The sequence below is a fragment of the Podarcis tiliguerta genome, assembly GCF_965153285.1.
Source record: "Podarcis tiliguerta genome assembly, chromosome: 1".
In the NCBI taxonomy this organism is placed as follows: Eukaryota; Metazoa; Chordata; class Lepidosauria; order Squamata; family Lacertidae; genus Podarcis; species Podarcis tiliguerta.
The window spans coordinates 40,437,233-40,458,595 of NC_139534.1; the positions used below are offsets into that span (position 1 = coordinate 40,437,233).

Sequence of the window (21,363 nt, forward strand, 5' to 3'; positions counted from 1 at the left end):
CGAATCCCCGCGGCGGGGTACGCTCCCGTTGTTCGGTCCCAGCGTCTGCCAACCTAGCAGTTCGAAAGCACTCTCGGGTGCAAGTAGATAAATAGGGACCGCTTACTAGTGGGAAGGTAAACGGCGTTTCCGTGTGCGGCTCTGGCTCGCCAGAGCAGCGATGTCACGCTGGCCACGTGACCCAGAAGTATCTTCGGACAGCGCTGGCCCCCGACCTCTTGAGTGAGATGGGCGCACAACCCTAGAGTCTGTCAAGACTGGCCCGTACGGGCAGGGGTACCTTTACCTTTTTATATATACACAGAGCGGCACTGGAATAATTAGGTCCCTGCCTGCAGGAATTTACATTTACATTCAAAAAGTACGTCACAACTGAAGGTGCGATCCTACACACGTCTCCCATTTTCCTGTGAGCAAAATCCTTAGCACTCTGTGGGGTTTACTTCCAAGGAGATAAACATCCAGGCTTGCACCATGAGAGTAAAATAAGAGGAGGAGCAATATATGTAGAATGAATGTATGAATATATATATATATATATATATATATACACACACACACATACATACATTATTTAGGCCCCGTACACATCTAATGCACAAATCCTGGGTTTCAAGAATAGAAACAGATTTATTGCAACAAAATTAATTTATTGCAACAAAATAAATTGTGCGGAATATTTTGATGCTCTGGGATGAGCTGTAACATTAACAAGGAGGGATGTTTCACCTCCACAGCCTCCTCTCATTTGAGCGCGCCAGCTCCCTTTTGCTGTCTTGTAACAGTGTGGGAAGGGGGGGGGGGAACCCTCTCTTTCCCTTTGGCATGCAGATGGAAGTACCAGGGGTAACCACACACACATCTCCTCCCTGCTCACAGCATGCTGGAGGGGTGGGTGGGAGGATGCTGGAGATGGAGACAGAGGCGAGAATTGGGGGCAAAGGGGGTGCCTATTACCAATGTAGAATAGAATGTCCCAGTTTTCATCTGAAGAATGTTGGAGGCCACAGGTTAGACTATAGATCAGGGGTCAGCAAACTTTTTCAGCAGGGGGCCGGTCCACTGTCCCTCAGACCTTGTGGGGGGCCAGACTATATTTGGAGGGGGAATGAATGAATTCCTATGCCCCACAAATAACCCAGAGATGCATTTTAAATAAAAGCACACATTCTACTCATGTAAAAACACGCTGATTCCCATCTGCAGGCCGGATTTAGAAGGCGATTGGGCGGAATCCGGCCCCTGGACCTTAGTTTGCCTACACATGCTATAGATAATGGTATCTCTAGTAGCCTATATGTGCAGATCACTACTTGGACCAGCTCAATAATAGACCTGCCTTTGCTTTACCCCAAAACCAAGACTCAGTGATCAGCAATTTTTTAATGTTGTAGAATAACTTGACTTCAGCGTGGCAATAACCACTGCATTATTAGCTACTGCCTGTGGTTATAGGTATCTAAAGTTCAAAAAGCCTTCTGTTTCCACACCATTAAGTCCTCATTTAAGGAGTGTATTACATTTGGTAGCAAAGAATGGATTGGAATTGCTTATTACCCTTAGTGGTGAGGGGGCAGGAGGAAAACAACTCTCTCAGTACCTTCCTGATCATCCAACCAACCCAGCAACTGCAATTAGTGGCATTTATCTTGGGTAGAAGCCACTCTGAAATAATCAAATACTTAACATTATTCCTGGGTTCAAAGTGGAGACAATCACCTGAATTTCTGCCCTGGAATAAACCTAAGGCATTATTGGTCACATCATTAGAGCATCGAAATATTTTCTCCTCAATGAAATCACCAAACAAATGAAACAGGAGGACTTATGAGATGCCTAACATTGCTGTTATTATACTACGGAAGCTGCAATCCGGTGCATGCTTACCTGGAAGTAAACCTCAATATGCTCAGTGGGGCTTACTTCTTTTTCTTTTTCCTTTTTTTTAGTGGGGCTTACTTCTGAGTAAATAGACAGGACTCACTGTAACTTAGGTGTGTAATTTTAAGGAAGCATTTGTTATGTTGCAATGAGCCTGCTTTCTTTGTTTTTGTTTTTTTCCCTTTAAAAAATTGATGTTTGGAACTCGGTATTAAACATTGACATGTTAACTACATCTCCAGCGACTGCACTTTAACTACAGGTAATCTGTTAAACAGCACATTCCCAACTGGGGAGTTTAATTAGGGTGCAAACTGCTATACAATCCGCTTGCCAGATTGATGAACGAAACCTCTTGCAAGGTGATCCAGAAGGCAGTGTTGGTGCTATTAATCATGTATCTTTTAGAGGGAATAACGCATTCCACCCCCCGCAAAAAAAAAACCCTTTCATTAAAAGCATTCCTCTATCAAATATTTTTTTGAAAATACTTTTTCTCCATCCTTCCACAACAACAACAACAGATAATTAAAAATCAGAATGAATCTTGATGTTGTTGTTTAATCTAGTTGAGGAAGAATGACTCCTATGTTTAGAGAAAATCCTGTGTAGTACCTTCCACAATGGGTGTCTCATTATACTTGCCCTGGTCCAGAAAGGCATTTAGCTGAGAAAGAAAGTGCAGCACTCAATTGACTTCAGGGATCAAACAGGTGAACAGCTGCCAGACAGATTCTGTATTGCTTTTTGCCAGGTTGCCACCCTAAAGATCAAATCAACGCATGTCAAAGCTAAACACAGGGGGCTTTATAGTCCAATCTAAAGGTACACACACAATCTCGATTATGTCTACAACACTTCCAATACTCTCAGTGTTACTCCATGTAGCATTTCCATGGAGAATAAGAAGTGAGAAACACTAATCATAGAGTCACAGTACCAAGATGCCAACAACTTGAAGCAGCTTTCAGGAGTAGGGATGGGGAACCTATCTGGGATGGGGAACCTGTGACCCTTCAAATCATGAAACCATAGAGTTGGAAAGGGATCCAAGAGTCATCTAGTCCAACCCCCTGCAATGCAGGAATCTTAGCTAAAGCATCCATGACAGATGGACATCCAACCTCTACTTAAAAACCTCCAAGGATCACACTGTTGACTCATGTTACACTTGTAGTCCACCCCTAGATGGACTAGTCCACCAGGTGCCCCCCCCCATCTTTATTTGTGCATCTGGTTCTTCCTGCCTAAGTGCAGATCCTTACTTTTTGTTTCTGGACTACAACTCTCTGCACCCCATCCCTGTCCAGCGGCCATTCTGGCTGAAGCTGATGGAAGTTGGAACCCAGCTACACCTGGAAGGCCACAGACTCCATATCCTTACCCTAGTGTGAACTGGCATTATGCACTTTTCTTCTTTTTCGTGAGCAACACTGATCTGGATTCTTAGTAAGCTAATACAGTATGTCAGACAATACTGTGTTTGAAGATGTTGTGGATTAGTACATAATAAACCCTTCTTGCCTTAGGTCCCAGATTTCAATGCTTTGGTACTTTCCAAAGGGCTTGTTTTAGTCCATCCGACTCAAGCTCCCTTTCCTAGTATGAAGTGGTTGCAAAGGAAAGACTCTCTGCTGTAGTCTTGCTGGACTTTCGTTCTCTAAATAAGATGTGCATTGTGGGTAGTGAGGATCCCCTCCCCACCAAGTGTGGCCTTGCACTTCTCACATTCCAACACGGTCAAGATAACATAAAAGTAATGCGAGCACAACTATAGTTCATATTTAGCTCAGAAGAAAACACTTGAAACATGTGTATGTTAGTACTATAATGCATTCAAATGACAAGACTCTGGAGGAATAAAATGCATACCAGTGCTCAGCAAGCACTTGGTATAATTCACTTGCTACATTTATTAAGTTTGACCTATTGAGAACAGCTCAGTGTCAGAGCAGATGCACAAGTATAGAGATGCACAAGTAGCTAAATCTTTTTTAATGATTAATAAAGGCATCTTGAGCGGAAATGGTGTCCAGTGGAAGAATTACATGTTTGCCTATCAGTGGAAGGCATTTTCAGGAGATAATTAGAAATATTTAATCCAACCATCTCATACATTAAAGGTTTGATGTGGGTTTTTAATAATAATAATTAATAATAATAATAATAATAATAATAATAATAATAATAAAAGGTTACATACAAATCTGTCAAATGGGTTAACAAAGTTCTGCATCCTCCAGGGAGACTCAGTAGGTAGCCTTCATTAGCCGCAGATTACAAACTGCCTCAGTCTGTCAGTTCACCTCTGACTGTGTAGAAACAGTCCTGTTATGACTTGTGCCCGTATAGGCAGATATCCTCACATCAGGGATTACTTCTTTATGATTCGCCATCACAACATTAAATCATTTGCTGTTTTAAAATTATTCCCATGAGAGCTGTATTTCTGACTTCAGGAAATTCATCTCAAGGAGGCCACTCTGCTTTTACATTGCAAGTTTAGCAGGAAACAGAAAAAGAACATGTCCTTATTAAAAAAAATAAAATGAAGACCAATCACAATCACACCAATTCTCACATAAATCTCCTTGGCACAGAAGTGGTTGCTTGCACCCAGAAACAAACACATATTCTGTACCCTACCAGTCCTCCTCTCTTGCGCTGCCACTTGTGTTTCTGAACATGCAGAGTTTTCCCAAAGCAACAAGAAATATTGTGAAGCAACCACTGGAGGATACCTCCAGCCTCTTGAAGGTAGAGCTTTTCTCCGACAGTGCTTTATTTACCCAAGAAATCGTGGCTAGCTTTATTCTGTTATTTTAGTAAAGCAAAGAAGTTGAAGCAAAGTCTGTAACATGATGGAAGCACCAAGTATGTTTGATGAAGCAGCAGGTCCTCCTGGCCACAAGCCAAGAGGGAGTTAGGATGCTTAAAACCACTGAAATCAAAAGGCTTAAAGCATAGCTATCTCCATGCTGGACTGGGTCGGAAACTTTCTGGTTTCTGCTATCCAGCCTATCCTCACTTCCACCTGCCATAACTACACCAAACCTGTAGTTGTTTGCAGATGTAGGAAATCAGGTTGGCATAAAAGGGGTTCCCACATCCACAAAAGGTCAACCCATTCAGATGAATAGAGGCGGTTCTGCACAAAGTGAATGGGAGTTTTTGCAGGGGCTCCATGTGCTCCTCAGTGCTCTAGAAAAGAGGCAGCACATTTACATGAATGCGTTCATATTCCGAATCTTTCTTCCTGTTCCAAACTGGCAGCTCATGCCATAGTCCCGCTAACATCATATCATAATAAATGTTTCTACTACTTTGTAACTTTTCTGCATGTGCTCTCGATTAAGCTGCCTTACTCATGTTAAAGGTTTGAATACAGAAGAATTGGGTGCATCCAGTGACTTTTTCATTTGCCAAAAGTCACTGCCCCCGTTATTTTTCCCTGGGGGCGGGCGGGGAAGTGCATTCCAAATCACTCCAGGGGTACAGCGGCTGTGTAGGAAGGATTCCTACTGTTACTTGCAAGTCACACACTGACAAGCTGTGCTGAGTCTTATGCATGCAGCAAACTACTCCTAACGAAATTCTGTAATGAAACAGAGCCCCCAAACTCTTCAGCCTACAGGGCCATCTAACCCATAGGCACTAGGGGTGCAGGGCACCCAGGCACCAGGCTCTCAGGGGCGCCAGGCCGAGAGCCTGGGGCCCAAGAGTTGAGTCCAGGGAAGAGCCTGCCCATTGGTAGAAGTGCTGTGGTGGGCTCTTCTGCTCTTCTGTGCTGCGAGTTCGGGGGCGACTGAGCCAGTGAGATGCTGAGGTGGCCAGCCGGCTCCGCCCTCCTGCGCGCCTGGGACTGGGCAACCGGGGGGGGGGCACCAGGCAGATCTTTGCACCCCGGAACCGCATATGTTTAAGACAGCCCTGTTTATAGGAATCCTCCCATCGCAAAAGCCAAACTGTCTGCCATGCCATTTCCTTCCACACCTTCCTTGCAAATTCACGCTCCTTTCCTCTCTCTTTCTCCTTATCTCCTATTCAAGTCATGATCCGATTGGCATACACACTCATCTCCCCCCCCCCCCGCTCATTCTGCTTCAACATCACTTAATACCGTGTCTTTTTCTGTGCCTTTTCTCCCACCCTCCTTGTTCATGCATTCACTGTCCCAATCAGTTTGATATTACCTTGCCTCTTTGTTCCACCCCACCCCCACCGCCTCTCCTGCCTCCCACAACTTCTATTTTCATTCAGCAGAACTCTTTCTTGTCACATATCATTTCTGTTCAGGGTGGCCAGCACCTTTTCCTTTGTCACTCCAGCATCTCAGTCTTTGTTCACATACCATACTTCCAATCATTTTTCCCAAGCCTCCCTTCACACATATGGTTTTTGTTAACTCTCTTAAACACAGCTCCTGCTTTCTGCTGGACCCATTTCCCTTACAGCAGCTGACCTACAAAAGAGCCTCCCCCCCTTTTCTCTACCTGTCTAAGCAGCCAGTTTGGACCCTTTTGCTACAAACCATTCAACAGAAAGGGTTCTGCCAACAGTTTGGCTCGCAAAAACTAAATAGTTTATTAATGTGATCTGATTATCTTTCTCTGCCAGGTTTTTATTATTATTTATTATTATTACATATATACTCTCCTTCCCCCCACACCCCCAGGATCTCAAGGTGGAGAACATGGTTCTCCCCACACTCCCTCCCAATTTCATTTTAACAACGACCCAGTAAGGTAGGTTAGGCAGACAGACTGAAACTGGCCCAGTGAGTTTCCATCACATACCAGAAAGGTGGGTTGCACAATTGTTATGTACTGAGTTGAATAGGATCCAAACTGCAGCAGTCTGATTGGCCCTAGAACAATAGGATCCAAAATGCAGCAGTCTGATTGGTCCTAGAACAATAGGATTCAAAATGCAGCAGTCTGATTGGTCCTAGAACAATGCAGCAGTATGATTGGTTGGCAGGAACCACCCAATCATGCTCCAGATAGAAGTGAATCCACAACCTGATTGGCTTATAGTAGAATTCCGGAATTAGCCAATCATGTGCAGCCCATTGTGTAAATAATGTATATAAAGCAGATACTGTGAGGGGACTTTCATTCATTCCTCCTCACCACTATGAGCTGAATAAAGAGCATGAAATCCCTTTGCGACTCTGAGTATATTTCAACAATATAGTGGATGGGGAGGTCTTGAACGACAACCCCACTTCCCTCCCAAATTCAGATCTGATGCTGCCTGAATTAATGTTATTCATTTGTGTGTCACCCGCACCAATGCCTCTAGGTGATGTGTAATACAGTATATTAAATGGGAAACGCAATTAAAAATCCATAAATACAATTATTTATACTGGGCACTGATGTAACTATCAATAAAGCAATATATAAAAAGCTTCTCCATCCTAAATACCACCTGGATTCTAATGCAATACAATTTTGGGGTCTTCCTAAAAAAAAAACCTGAACAACTTTCAGGGTTTTCTGTTTTTTACTTTTTGAAATATGGCAACCCTAGACAACAGTAGCAGGGGGTATATGAATACTATAGTATATACTGAAATACATAGCAACATAAGACTGTTTTGATACTACTGAACTAACCCATTTAAATAATTTTTCCTTAGAAAACCAGATGGCAACAATGTTGGAGGCCACTTAGCTGAAAATAATTACCCAGAAGATTTCATGACCTCATTCTTAGAATAATTTCTCAGGTTATCCAACTAATTATGCTACTGGTCTGTTGGATATCAACCGGGAAACTCGTCTCTCACCACTTCTCAGAACATCTGCCAGTTACAAAGCATTTATAAAACTCTTTCCCACACATGCCCTTCCTTTTTCCCAGTTTACCCTTGTTCTGAAAGAGCTGCCCAAGTTTTCTCACTATAGTTATTGCAGTTGATTGCCATTCTTGTTTGCATCTTTCAATAGACCTCACTAAGAAGTGTGAAGATGAGAATCCTCAAATGTGGAAATAGAGAAGATATGCAAATATGACTGCCTAAGGAAGTGCTATGTAAACAGTAAATACATGCAGACACTAGGATATGCAGTTGCTCCTGAAGGAGAAGTGTGAGTGCTTGAATATTTGCAATCACATGCAATGGAATACATGCATACTAATTCATATATATATATTTCTTGCAGAAGATCAGAAGCATATCTGAGTCTCCTCATACGGCCTGGGTTGCCTATTCACAAATCCCTGAGGCGTGTGGCATGCCTGGCCCACAACCTTGTCACAGGATGAGAAGGGCTATAGCTGCAATCTGCCATGCAGAGAAGGAAAACAAATCCTGGCTATGTTTAAGTAGCATGCAAAGAAGGAAAAGGAAGCTGAAATGGCAGTTATTATGTAACACTGGCTGGTTCACCCCTACTTTAGTGCAGGGGAGGTGAACCTTTTTCAGACTGAAGGCCACATTCACTCCTGGACATGTCAGTGCTAGGTGGGGCCAGAGTGGGTGCAGCAATGATTGCAAATTTTACTTTTGAACAGGAGGCAGGTTTCTACACACACTCACCCAGCCCTCCTTATCCTCCATCTAGGCAAGGAAGGGTCACCATCAGAGTTCAAGGGCACATTCCAACCAGGCAAACGCCCTGTGGTCTGGGGAACAAGAGTGTGGCCAAGAAGAATCTCAAGAGCTTCTCACCTGTGCTCTAAAGGGAGAGGGAGCTATCATTATTACATCTGCTGTTGCTGATACCTCCAATACTCCCCCACCTTCACAACACAAGCTAAACATTAGTCTAATATTTATTTTACACTTTCTAAAATTCTGTCAGTTTCTAAGAACCCTTAAGGAGCATGGGTTGTTTCGTATCATACAATACTTCGTAAACTACCCTTATCCTTTAGCACAGGGTGCGATAGCCCCAAAAATTAGGCAAAAAGAAGCCCAGACAGTCCTTGAAAAACAATGTACCGTAAGTAAAGGACTCCTACATATGCCTCATACAAAGTAGCACGTTGATCAAGAAATCTAGGGAAAAAGTTTCCAGATTTCATATAGCATAACATAGCACTTCGTATAAGCTGCAGTTGCCAACACAGAAAATATGCTTCACAATGATCTAGGCAGCCTATTGGAAAAAGAAATGCAGCTCAGAAGCCAGAATTAAAAACCAGCTATATAACTTCTTGGAAACAATAGCTACAAGACACAGAGCTTGTTTGAATGTCCTTGCTCAAACAGAAGTAATGAAGTAGGAAGGAACATGACCCTAGGGCACAAGTCAACAGCCTACCATAATGCATACATATGGAGCACAGCAGCTAGCATCTGTCTAGTCCTCTATGTACAGCACAGTGAAAGATGAGCACTAAAATGATATGCCAAAAATACAAACTGAGGTTGCAATCCTGTGCACAACTAAGCCTCTTAAATCCTAGCAGCCCCGATAGGGATTTTAATCAGCCTACAAGCAACATTGCAGCCTGAGACCACAATCTTAAGGTACTTCGAAAAGGTATTCTTGAATTATCAGCACAGTTCCACTTAGGAAGACCCATTTGTCAAAGTTTGCAGTCATACTGCGATGTTTATACACACTTATGTACTTCTGCAATCCTTTACTTGCTTACCTACTTCTGAGCTGACAGGTAGATATATATAGGATGTCATTGTCGGAGTACTTTGTTGCATACTGAGAGTATTACACAGCAAACTCTGAAACAAAATTACATAGATGCTCATATGATAACTTCCTAATGTAGATTTTCTTACGTCTTGCACATCCTCGGTATCAAGGATAAAAGAGAAAGTGCAATCAAGTAGAGCACAGTGTCAGCTACAAAGCCTCCCTGTTTCTGATCAATCTATTATACTTTATTGATTGGGAGCTGCTCTGAGAGTTTTTACTCAAGGGCACGGTATAAATTTTCTAAATAAATAAATAAAAATAGCAGCCAGGCTTGAAGACATGTAACAACCTGTCCTAAGAACTTGTGCGTTGCAAACCAGTTCTTCAGCTGGTCGATTACCTCTCCCACTATCATTCAGATGTGGACATTACAGTCTCCACACCACCTGACACACTTCTTCTGGGCAAATATATGGCATATTTCCCATAAGGAGAGTTTATTTCCCCCCTCTTTTTAAAGGGGACAGGTGGAATTCAAAAACAGGCAGGACAGAAAGTTCAGCATCCTGAATGCTATCTGCATTCCATATAAAGTCTCCTATACGAAAGTCACACACACAAAATGTCCTGCTGAGTGTGTACAGACTAATCAATTAAGAAGTGACCACAACACAACTGACTTGCACAAGTGATGCTAACTTGAACAAAGCACCACATATTTTAAAAAGTGAGCCCAAACTATTTTTAAAGCAGAAATATTGGCATCCTGTTTAACAGATGACTGGAGGTTTCTAAGATTTAGTAATATTCAGTAGTTTCTCATATAGGTTGAAATCAGTGTGGTATGACTGCCTTTCTCCCAATTTACCAGCAATTTCTATAAAACATCTCATTTAGCACAATCCTAAACACATTTATATGGAAGCATACCTCAATCACTCCAGTTGAAAGTGTCTTCTAAGTAACTTTGGTTGGGTGTGCAGAATTCACATGTAAAATGAACTCACTTTCCTGACACCAGCAGAAGCACACCACAGGCTAACTGAATGTTATACTATTAATTACCACGGTACTTCATGAATACTTTGATATTAAAATCTATTAATATTAGAGGAAGACTCATGTGTCTGCTGGTTTCATCTTTGCAGTGCAATTCTATAGATGTCCACTCAGAAGTAAGCCTCACAGAGTTCAGCTAAGCTTAGTGACTACAAGATGACCGTATTCTTAATTGTGTAAATTGATTTTATTATTTTTAGGAACATCCAACTTTTTCAAATAGCGTCTACACAATAAGAGAATGATCCTACAGCAAGGGCAAGATTACTCCTGGAGTTATGAAGTATAAAGGGGGGAAGGGAGACTTGGAATCAAAAACCTATTGCTGCCAATTGCTCTTTATCAAAGAACAAATTTCTACATGGCTTGACCTTGGTGCATTTATCAGAACACTGGGGGAAGAAACTGAAATGTGAAGATGACCTGATCGACCCCAAGAGTAATGGCTTTTCAATAGCTGACCCAAACCAAAAGGTTATGCAGGTAAGAAGAACAGTGAAATCCATTGACTCAAAGGGTCAATTTCAGTCTTTCAAAGAAAGCAGAAAAGACAAATAAAAAGGGTTATGATGCAGGTTTAATGTGCAGGAAACAACTTCAGGGGTGAGTGTATTTTACTGGGAAAGAGAAGTGTAGCATAGTATGAAAAATATATTTAAAAAATGACAGCTCAATAAGAATAAAGTGATAGCTACTTTTGAAAAAAAAGAAACCTTCAATTTATGCAGGGGGTTTTTTTCTTCCCAAGACTATATATTTCTTGCTACACATGAAAAAATTAATCACATTCACAATGAAGAGCTTGCAGTCTTAATAAAAGGCTTTGCCTTTATTAGAAAGGGAAAAAGTTTCCTACCCCCCTCTTCCATGGAACAACCTTAAAGCAGCTATTAGATTCATGTACCAGAAAGCACAAAAGGGATGTCCCTGAAGATTAGCTGCCTTCTAGTTACCCAACAAACCTGTGCTATCCTTGACACTACATCTGAAACATAAATTCATCATCTTGACATTCAGCAACTGCCTGGAAACACACATACACACACCAGGAAACGTTTTACCACACGCATTGTACCAGGCATGGTTAATAAAACACAGTGAAAATATTGAGGCACACTTAAAGGAGCGAGGGAGGGGGAAACTACTTGGATCCCCCCCAAAAAAATTTTAATCATACACAGTATCAAAAAATATAGCATGCATTCAGAAATGCCATGACAGCATCTATCACTTTCCCAATAAAATACATCTCTCCCCGCCCCCCTGCCCCCATGAAATACAACCGAGACACATACTAAAGAGTAAACCTGCAAGGCATTTTAACCACGTTGATAAGAGACTATCTGTTCCAAGGAAATGATAAGCAACTGATCCCATTCTTAAGATCTCTAGAAAAGTGTTACAAGGAAAATGAATGTACTTGAAGCGGTAGGAAGATAGTTGATGGGGTTGTGTGTTTTTTAGGCGAGTGTGTTTATAATTCCCAAGATACTGAAACTCCTTTTATACAGCGACATGCTTGAAATTAAGATAGGGAGACAGAATGACTGAACTAAGCAGTTTCACTTTAAAGGCACATTCACACCCAACCTAATCGCGTTACCCAAGAATAAGCCTCACGGAGTTCAGCGATGATTTACTGCCTAGCAAGCTTGTTTGGGATCAAAGTCCTTCAAACACCCTGGTCAAAAGGTGTGCAACCAAATCCTGTGTATGTCTGCTAAGAGTTAAATCCCACTGAATTAAAGGAGGGCTTGGTTTCCAATTAATACCTCGGATTGCTCTGTTGCAATCTTGCGCTGGTTTACTGAGCAGTTCCGTGTCATTGGACTCTAGGAACTGCTTCTGGCTAAAACATACCTAAGGACCGCGCTGCCAGTTTCTCCTGATGCTGCAGCGACTCCTTTGCAACTCCCGTTCGCTGTCGTTTTTTCCTCGCCAAAGTGAAGACTACGGAACAGACTACATGATCTCATGTAGGGATCAGCTGCTATCACGTTCCCTTCCGCAGACGCCCGCAAACTTCTTTCCTGTATTGGGGGCTGCAGATCTGAACAATCGCAATGCAGATTGACGGCCGCCCCCCCCCCCAAAAAAAAAGAGTCAGAAACGAAAATGAACGGTCCTGGGAGCTCGCTGGATCACTCCCGAGAGCGCAGCCCTTTGGATCAATTGTGCACGGACAGTTCACTACAAAGGCAATACAGATTTTACACCTTCCCTGAACATTCCGAGGACGCGCGCTGAAAACAAAGCAAAAGAAATGAAAGCAATGATATACCACCCCCACCCCCCCAAAAAAGTCAGCAGTACGGGGAGCGCAAACCTCCTCGCAGTTATTAGCATGCAGACGAATAGCGCGATCCTATCTGCCTGCCTACTCCGAAGTAAGTCCTGCCGAGTTCAATGGAGCCTACGCGCAGGTAAGCGAGACCCGGACTGCAGCCTCTGGAGGTCCAAGGGCTTGCCCCGCCCGATCCCTTCGCGATCCTAAAGAAAAGACGGCCGGGAAACTAACAGGTCGAGGGGGAGAGCCCGCGCCCTCCTGCTCCCAAGTTGGCATCCCGCACGGGCGCAGCGAGAAGAGGCGGCGCCGAGGAGGAGGCTGCTGCGGCTGCCTCCCCGCTCGTGGCTGCGAAGCAGCTCCGTACTTACCGGGCTCGCCTGGGTCTGGCCAAGTGGGCGTCGGCGTCGGCGGCGCACTTCCCCGGGCAGAGGAAGATGGTGGCTCGGCAGCAGCGCACCCATAGCCCGGCGCCCGTGTGCAACAGCCGCCCGGCGCTCGGCCGCTTCGCAGGGGAACAGCGAGGAGCGAAAGGCGCGCCGGCCCAACGCGCCAGCTGCTCCACGGCGCCGCCACCCGATTGGCTGCGCAGAGGCTCCCGCCGGCAGCCAGCCAGCCAACCCTGCCCAGCCCAGCCCGTCCACCTGCCTCCGCCAAGGAAGGGCGAGAGGAATCAATGGCAGGGGGGACGCTCAGCTCAGGAGGAGGGGCGGAGGGAGAGAGGGAAGGCGGGGGCCCCGCAGACAGGGAGGCTGCTGCTGCTGCCGCCCAAGGGAGCTCTTTGGTTTTGCCCCAGAACACAGGCCAAGGGAAGAAAGGGCAAGTTCTGGAACTTGAAGAAAGACTCTCGGGGCTCCTTCGGGGGGAGGAGGGCCATTTGCCCCGCCCCCCGCAGCGTCACCACAATGCTCTTCACCTGGAGCCCCGTGAGGGGAGCAAATTAGTGGGCTGAGGTAATAAGTTGGGCCCCCGGCCGTGCAGCCCCACCGGTGCCACTTGCTCGCCGGCAGCTGCAGAGGCAGCCTTGGGAGCGAAGAGCAACAGCGACCCTTCCTTGAAACCTTTATTTATTTGTTGGTTTACTTAAAAAAACAGACAAACATTTGTATGCCCCTGTGCATCGAATCAAATGCAGCAATAAAAAGAAATGATACCATGCAATGAAAAGCATTAAAAAGCTTAAAGCCATTCTTTTGCCCACTCCGAGGCGTCCAAGGAAGACTGGTCCATTAAGGCAAAGGGGGCACAGCCCTCCCGACCCTCAGCCAACCTGGGTTCTGACTTACTTCCAAACCAGAAGGGGGCCCTGGCTGCCAGCTTCCTCCTCAGTGATCCATTTTGCCTGTGTGGAACTAGCAGGGAACAGGAGGGGCACCAAGCTAGGATGTGCTGACTCCGCCTGTCATTGGCTCTGCAGATTGTTAGCCTTCCTGCCTATGCCCTGCACTACCAGAGTCCGAGGGGGACGAGATATTGTTGCTGGGCAGAGCACAGACCAGGTCCCCATCCACCCAACAAGACTGGCTAGCAGTTACTCCAGGGTGTCGCTTCCTGACGCCCACCTGCCTGTATAAAGTCATAATGAGGAGGAAAATGGGGTCTCTGTGCATATGGCGCACCTGTACTCAGGATGGACCTACACAACAGGGTAAATGAAGTGGTAGAGCTCAGAGGTATGGATTGTACCACAGCAATACTGTAAGTGAGGGGTACCACTTTTTACCTCCCGTTGTTGTTTTTGTTGTTGTTTTTTTGTAAAAAAATCCTGTTGGAATAAAAGCAACAACACAATAGCATACAAGAATGTTGTAACACAACTCTTTTCCTCCTGTGCTTTTTTGTATTGGGAAGGAGTACAAACTGTATCTGAAATGGTATAGTCCATTGTGCCACCTCATTTGTTTGCGTACTCCCAGCTCTGAATAAACCTAGTACCATTATTTTTCGTCTGTAGCTAATAGAGGCGCTTCTGAATCAGAGAAGTTTTCAGCAATTAAGGGGGGCAATTTTTCAGTCAGCCCCCATGTCAGATTTCTTGATACTTATGTGGGTGATGTGTGATGATAGACAGACAGCTGTTTCTTTACTGATATCCACACTTATTATACTTAGGTGAGGGTTTTTTATGTGTAACGCTGGAACTTGCATAACAGACATTGTTTCTTTTGTTGTGACTTATAGTGAATACAAAAAGAAATTACAGCCGATACTACTGCTTCTAGCTTTTTGCCAAAGCTTGATTCTGGCAATTAGGTGCCTGCTTTGCTGACCTCCATATCTATTCGTGAAAACCTTTTCTCTGCTAATTTATACAGACTGTGCCACTGTTTAAGACACAGCTACAAATGCCAGTTGAAAAAATTGGCACCCCAACTATCCATAGCAGTTGCTTGCCAGAGATCAACCCAACCAGTTACACCCACATTGTACAACAAAGAGACAGTAGGAGCAGTAGTCAGGTAACATATTTCAGCAGCCCTGAAAAATCTTGGAAAGGGTGTTCAGATACACATCCAAAGCATCACAAATGACCAAACAGCTGCAAGCTTGTTGCCCACATGACTTCTCCAATTTGCCTTCTTACAAATGAAACCTTTCCAATTCAGTCAATAACAGCCCTTCTCTTTCCAAAATTAGTGTTAATGGTGGTTAACAACAGTGTAAAACATCGTGATGATGAGCTTTGTAAAAACATATGTTTATTAAGATCTTGGAAGAGGAGGAAATGGCCCATACACAGGTACAGTAATAGCAAGCCACACGGTTTGTAAGCAGGAAATGGTAATCTTTATCCCATTGCTTCTATAGATTTCTGACCTCAGCTGTTGCATGCAGTCTTGGGTTGCATCTGTCCATTGGCCAGAAGTACTAATGGCAGAAGTGTCTTGGTGTGCTCTGAAGGGAAGGGTTGACTGATTGTCTGCCTTAGGAGGCATTCTAAAGGAGGGAAGCTGTAGAACACACAGCAAGAGATTCTCACTGTCTTGGCTGTTTGGTTAAGCAAAAAGGAAGACAAATAACCTGCCTTGAGATAAGGAACGCATGAACCTTTGCAAAAGGCCTACCTCTTGTTACTGAGAATTAAGGTCATGTCTTAAGAATAAGAAAAGGCCTTGCATAAGAGTGCTAAAAACTAAGAAACTATGTGTTATGACAATACCATGGATGTACAATCAACTAGATCAGTCGCTTTCCATAGTGATCCTGTTTAAGTGACAGCAGGTGATTATGTATCATATTCAGGAAGATAAACTAGTTGCGTGAATGATGTCATATCTGAGTGTGTCAACACTACACAGGTTAAAGAGTGTTATTACCCACCACCAAGTACGCCTAGCCATATTCATGCAAAACAAACGCATGAGGGTTAAAATCAGGAAAGATGAGTGGGGGTGCCTCTCCAGTCCAATAAAGGAGGCTTAGAATCATAGAGCTGGAAGGGACCCTGAAGATCATCTAGTTTAAACCCCTGCAATGCAGGAATATGCAGCTGTCCCATATGGGGATCAAACCTGCAACCTTGGTGTTATCAGCGCCATGCTCTAACCAACTGAGCTATCCCGGCTTATAAGCACATCCTGCATTATTGGAGTCCTGATCACAAGGAGACTTTGTAAGCACATTTGGCTGAAACTCTTCCAAGTCCCTTTCTGCTCAAACACCCTGTGTACACAGGAACATTAGGAGCAATCAGCTCCCATATTCCAGTAGATGTTTGCGGAAGACTGTGACCAGATCCATGCATACAGATTTAATGTCCTATATAACACAGATAAAGCATCCAAGAAGATAATGCATCAAAGTTGCGAAACAGGCAACAGTAGCCATTAAAAACAACCCAAAGTACACAAAAGTTATCAGCTTTTCAATACCTTGATTTTATGGCTTTTCCCTTTTTCACAACTTTGATGCATGATTTTCTTGGATGATTTATCCATGTCGCATGGATCTGGTCACAGCCTCTCACATGCATGTCACTCACTGAATGAGCACTGGTGTTGTGCATCCCTCTCCCCATTAAATTAAAAACAAAAGCAATAATTAATACAGCGATGGCCACGTGATGACCAGTATCACCAGCTTTACACCTGAAAATGAACTGTTTTGTACTTTTTGTTCCAGCTGTTAAGAGAACACTCAAGTAGATTATTCATGACAGGCACCCTCCCGAAACCAAGCACATACACACACTCACTTGGGTGGCTCCTCCTAAATTTAAGCATGCCTGCCGATTTCCACAGATTATGTTGCTGTTGAAAGACAAAGACTGTATTTTTTTTTTTTGTCTGTTTTGGTTTATTCTGAATGGTTGAGAACCCTACTTGGAGAATGTTCAGGTCTCAGGTATTCACTTATTAAGATAAGTAAGTCACTGATATATCAAGTTGAATATGGTTTGAATTTTATACATTACTCTCTTCCTTTGAAGAATTCTGTTGGCTTCCCCCCACCCTGCTTTTAAAAAATATTTTCTGCTTTCCCATTGTTTGCCTTGTTTTGTACTTTGATTTTGAAGAAGTCATGTTTTCCCCTCAGGTTCCACTTTGTAGTAATTTATGATTATTGTGTTCCAGATGGAGTCAAAACACTTTTTGTTTTTGAAGTCAATGAAGCAAGCAATTTTTCCTTCTCCACTTTTGAATCTTACAGATTGTTAATTGGTGTCTACAAGGTAAAAATGTGGTTGTTCTTTTTTCTTTCTTTTTTTTCCTAAGAAGGAAACCAATTTATCTTTCACAGATTATTTTGTGGTTTGTTAAATAATATAGAAAAAGCTTTGCTGACGGTGGCTGTACAGCAGTTTATGGAGGCTGCTGTCACAATTGCCTCTGTAGTTGCCAGGGTGGAAAGGGCAAGGAGGGAAGTTTGGTGATCACTGTCCCTTTCAGTGTGAAGCATCCAAAAGGGACTGCCAGCTTTTGAACTGCCCCTGTAGCTTTAATGGCAGGTTGATGTGCAGACATCAGAAGGTGACAATAGAGTTATGATGAATGTCGCTGTCTATTATCTCTTGTTAAGCAAATTACTAGGATGGCTGTTCATGTTTTCTCTGTGGGAGCAAAGGTTAGAGGACCTTACAGAGATAATTGCTGAAATGTGAAACCCTTTGGAACATAGGTAGGCAAACTAAGGCCCGGGGCCGGATCCGGCCCAATCGCCTTCTAAATCTGGCCCGTGGACATTCCGGGAATCAACATGTTTTTACATGAGTAGAATGTGTCCTTTTATTTAAAATGCATCTCTGGGTTATTTGTGGGGCATAGGAATTTGTTCATTTCCCCCCAAAAAATATAGTTCGTCCCCCCACAAGGTCTGAGGGACAGTGGACCGGCCCCCTGCTGGAAAAGCTTGCTGACCCCTGCTTTTGAAGAAGATGGAACCATCCTTTCTCACCCATCCTCACCAGCTGCTGTTCCTAGAATTTAACGGTCTGTGTGTGGATAAGGGCAGTAGCTAACTAGTAAAGCACCTTCTTTGCAAACAAAAGGTCCCTAATTTAATCCCCAGCATCTTGAGGTACGGCTGAGTGAGAACCCACCCAAAATCCCATAGAAAACTACTGCCTGTCAGTGTAGACAATATTGAGCTACATGGAACAAGGATCTGACTCAACCTTAGGCAGATTTATATGTTCTTAAGAAACTGTAGTTTGGAGAAAAGGACAAAGAGGCAAAGAGGTAGCTACAGCTCAAAGCATCTGAGGCAAAGGGGTGGCTTGCTGTGGAGAGCTGCATTATGGGACAGCTTCATAATTGTAACTAACCCAAATATTGGGGGGCGGGGATAAAAACGGCTTGATTGTTTTTATTCCAGCTAGTGGTATAAATGTTTTGTTAAATAATATAAAACCAGTAAATAAGCCTCCAGTGATCTCTTTTATGAACGGAAGACTGGGTAGAGCAGATATTTATACTTTATACTTCACCAGCTGCAGATTAAAGCTGCTATTAGGAACAACAGAAGCTGCCTTATTCAAGGCTATCTGTTTGTTTATCCACACCAGTAGCGAATACATGGACTAGAAGCAGCAACAGCATTCCAGTATTTCAGGAAGAGGGTTTTCACACTGCCTACTACCTAACTTGGTGTGTGTGTTTTTTTGTACCTAGAGATTCCAGGCAAGATGAAACTAAGCTGCAGTATGCAACATATTAAAGGAAGGGGGGTAAGTCAGTGGTAGAGCACATTCTTTACATGCAAAAGGTGCAATATTCAATTGTCATCACCTCTGGGAAAGAGGCCTGTCTACAACCCTGGAAAGCTCTTACCAGTCTGACAATCTAGATGGATCAGTTGTCTGACTTGGTTTAAAGACTTCCTTTATTCCTATGCCTGTCCTACTACAGGCAGCGACAACATCTTTCCTTTGAAAAGCCACTTCAAATTTACACCCTTTTGATATGCAAGTTTATACACAAGTGAAATCCAGTCACTATTTATTTCCAAGTAAGTGTGGCTAAGGGTGCACCTAAATGAAGCTATTCCATGTAAATTGTGGGCACCATAGGAGTGGGCTTGGATTGATTAGGGTGATCGCTTTGCAATGTGTTTTGGTGTTCAGCTTCTTTATCTGTATTTGGGGTAGCAGAGATTGACTTGGGGCAATGAATCAACACATCCGCTGAGCACCAGCAGCATCTCCCACTCCAAATCTGCCTTTAGATTAACATTTCTTAGCACTGCAGAAGGATCTGTTTGGGGGTTTTTTGTTATTGCTGCTTTGCTTTTCCCTTCTCTCTAATGGGATCTCCACAAAGGAGAGTGGGCTGGAACAAGACTCTTAAGAGATCTTTTAAAGTATACTACTATTGGAAGATATTGACCTAGGAAATTATTTATTTCTCTTAATACTGACTCCCAAAATAATTTTAAAACTTGGGCATTCCAAAATTATATAATAAATGTTTGTGTTTGGACTTTTCTGAATCTTGGGCATTGATTATTTTAGTCAGTCTAGCTGGAGTCAGATACCAACAAGTCATGATTTTACAGAAATTTTATTTTAAGATCCTACAAAGTTTGAAAACATTTCCCCCCAAATCTATGTCGATATTTCGCAGAGATATGTTGCTAGACATATCTGCATCCCATTTTGATCAATAGATTTGTTGTGATGATTCCAGTTCTGTAATTATTTTATAGATTTCTCCTAAATTTACTTTGGACCTGTCACGTTTTGAAATTAATACTTCAGATCTTATGCTGTTTCTGAGGGAGCACACTCCTATGTACAAGAAGCTGGCATAAAGTTACATGAGATACAAACGCCATTCAGCAGCAGCAGCAGCAGCCCACCAAACCCAAAGCCCAGCAGAAGAAAAGCAAGCATTTAAAACAGTGTTGTACGCTTGGTTGCCAGCTCATATGACTGAGCTGAACAGGATTAAAATGTAGCCCAAGTCCTGCCTCTCTTGTTCCCTGCCACATCACACTTCCAGAATCCCCTGGTTGGGGGACATAAACTGCTTGAGCTCTCACTAAACTGGGATGAGCAAGTGATATTGGTGTCTCTTGGGAGATCTGCTGCATCTTAAGGCTCATCCTGGCAGACTGTGCCATTGGATTGCTTTCTTAGTGCAGCAAATAATCTTAATAAATCTGTTATGATGTGCTGTATTTGCAAATACTAGTTGATGGGTGCCTGCTCCAGTGGCAAAGCTGCATGCTCCGCTACTGGGGGCAGTGAGCAGGCAGGGGGACTGGCGCCCCCCCCCGGGGGGGCATGGTGTGTGCCCCAGGGGTGTGGCATACATCCTGGGGGTGTGGCACGTCGCCTGCGAGGGCATGGCGCACCGCCCGCAGTCCGGGGGGGGCCCGCTGCAATGGCACCCTACTGGAATTGGGTGCTGGGGGGCGGACCGCTCCCTCTGCACTCCCGTTCCTCCGCCAGTGGCTGGCTCCTGCCCCATTTCCTACATTACTGTCTTCAAAGACAGCAGTGAATTCAGAAGTTAACAGCCAGGCCACCTCTGTCCTGAAGAAGTCACAGCTGGTGCACCAATCTAAGCTGATGAGAGGCACTCCTTATGAAGCAGGCCTCCTAAACCACAAGTGACAAAGCTGGAGCTAGGATTTTGGGAGTGGGGCAACCCCAGATAGAGCACGACAACCACCATTTTATAAACAAAGCTTTGTTGATCATGATATGCCCTCTTTTGGAAACCGTCTGTTTACCCAGGAAGAGGAAAAGGGACCTACTTTCATTCACATTCTGAAGTGGCAGCAATACCTCTGAAGAATGACTCTTTCTTTGAGCTTACCAGCTAGAAGTGACATTAAACCCCGATGAACTATGTCTTCCAGAAGAAGAATCTACAAACAAAAAGACAAAAGATTATTCTCTAGCTTTCCTTCTGTGGGCCATCCTTTTTCCTTGCTTATTTTTCAGTGGAAAAGCAGCCGAGAGAGGAAGCACTAATTCCTCTAGAAAGCAGCGCTTAACACCTATGTGGTAGGTGATAAATGCTGCAGTCCTGAAGGGATTAGCACACAAGCTCTTGCAAAACTGTAGCAACACAGAAATCTCCA

The 21,363-nt window shown here is 43.7% G+C and overlaps 1 protein-coding gene across 7 annotated transcripts in view; it reads right to left on the reverse strand.

The window, feature by feature from the left end:
• The window catches only part of THSD7B (thrombospondin type 1 domain containing 7B), a 428,797-nt gene that overhangs the window by 329,616 nt on the left and 77,818 nt on the right, over window positions 1-21,363 (reverse strand). For 4 of the 7 annotated variants that reach the window (XM_083405406.1, XM_083405404.1, XM_083405403.1 and 1 more), the window contains one exon: window positions 21,096-21,147. The gene's annotated coding sequence lies outside the window, so the exon portion shown is untranslated. Of the gene's footprint in view, window positions 1-12,410; window positions 12,616-12,931; window positions 12,952-13,205; window positions 13,386-21,095; window positions 21,148-21,363 lie in introns of those variants that run through there. The other 3 variants (XM_083405402.1, XM_083405408.1, XM_083405407.1) reach the window with 3 other exon arrangements.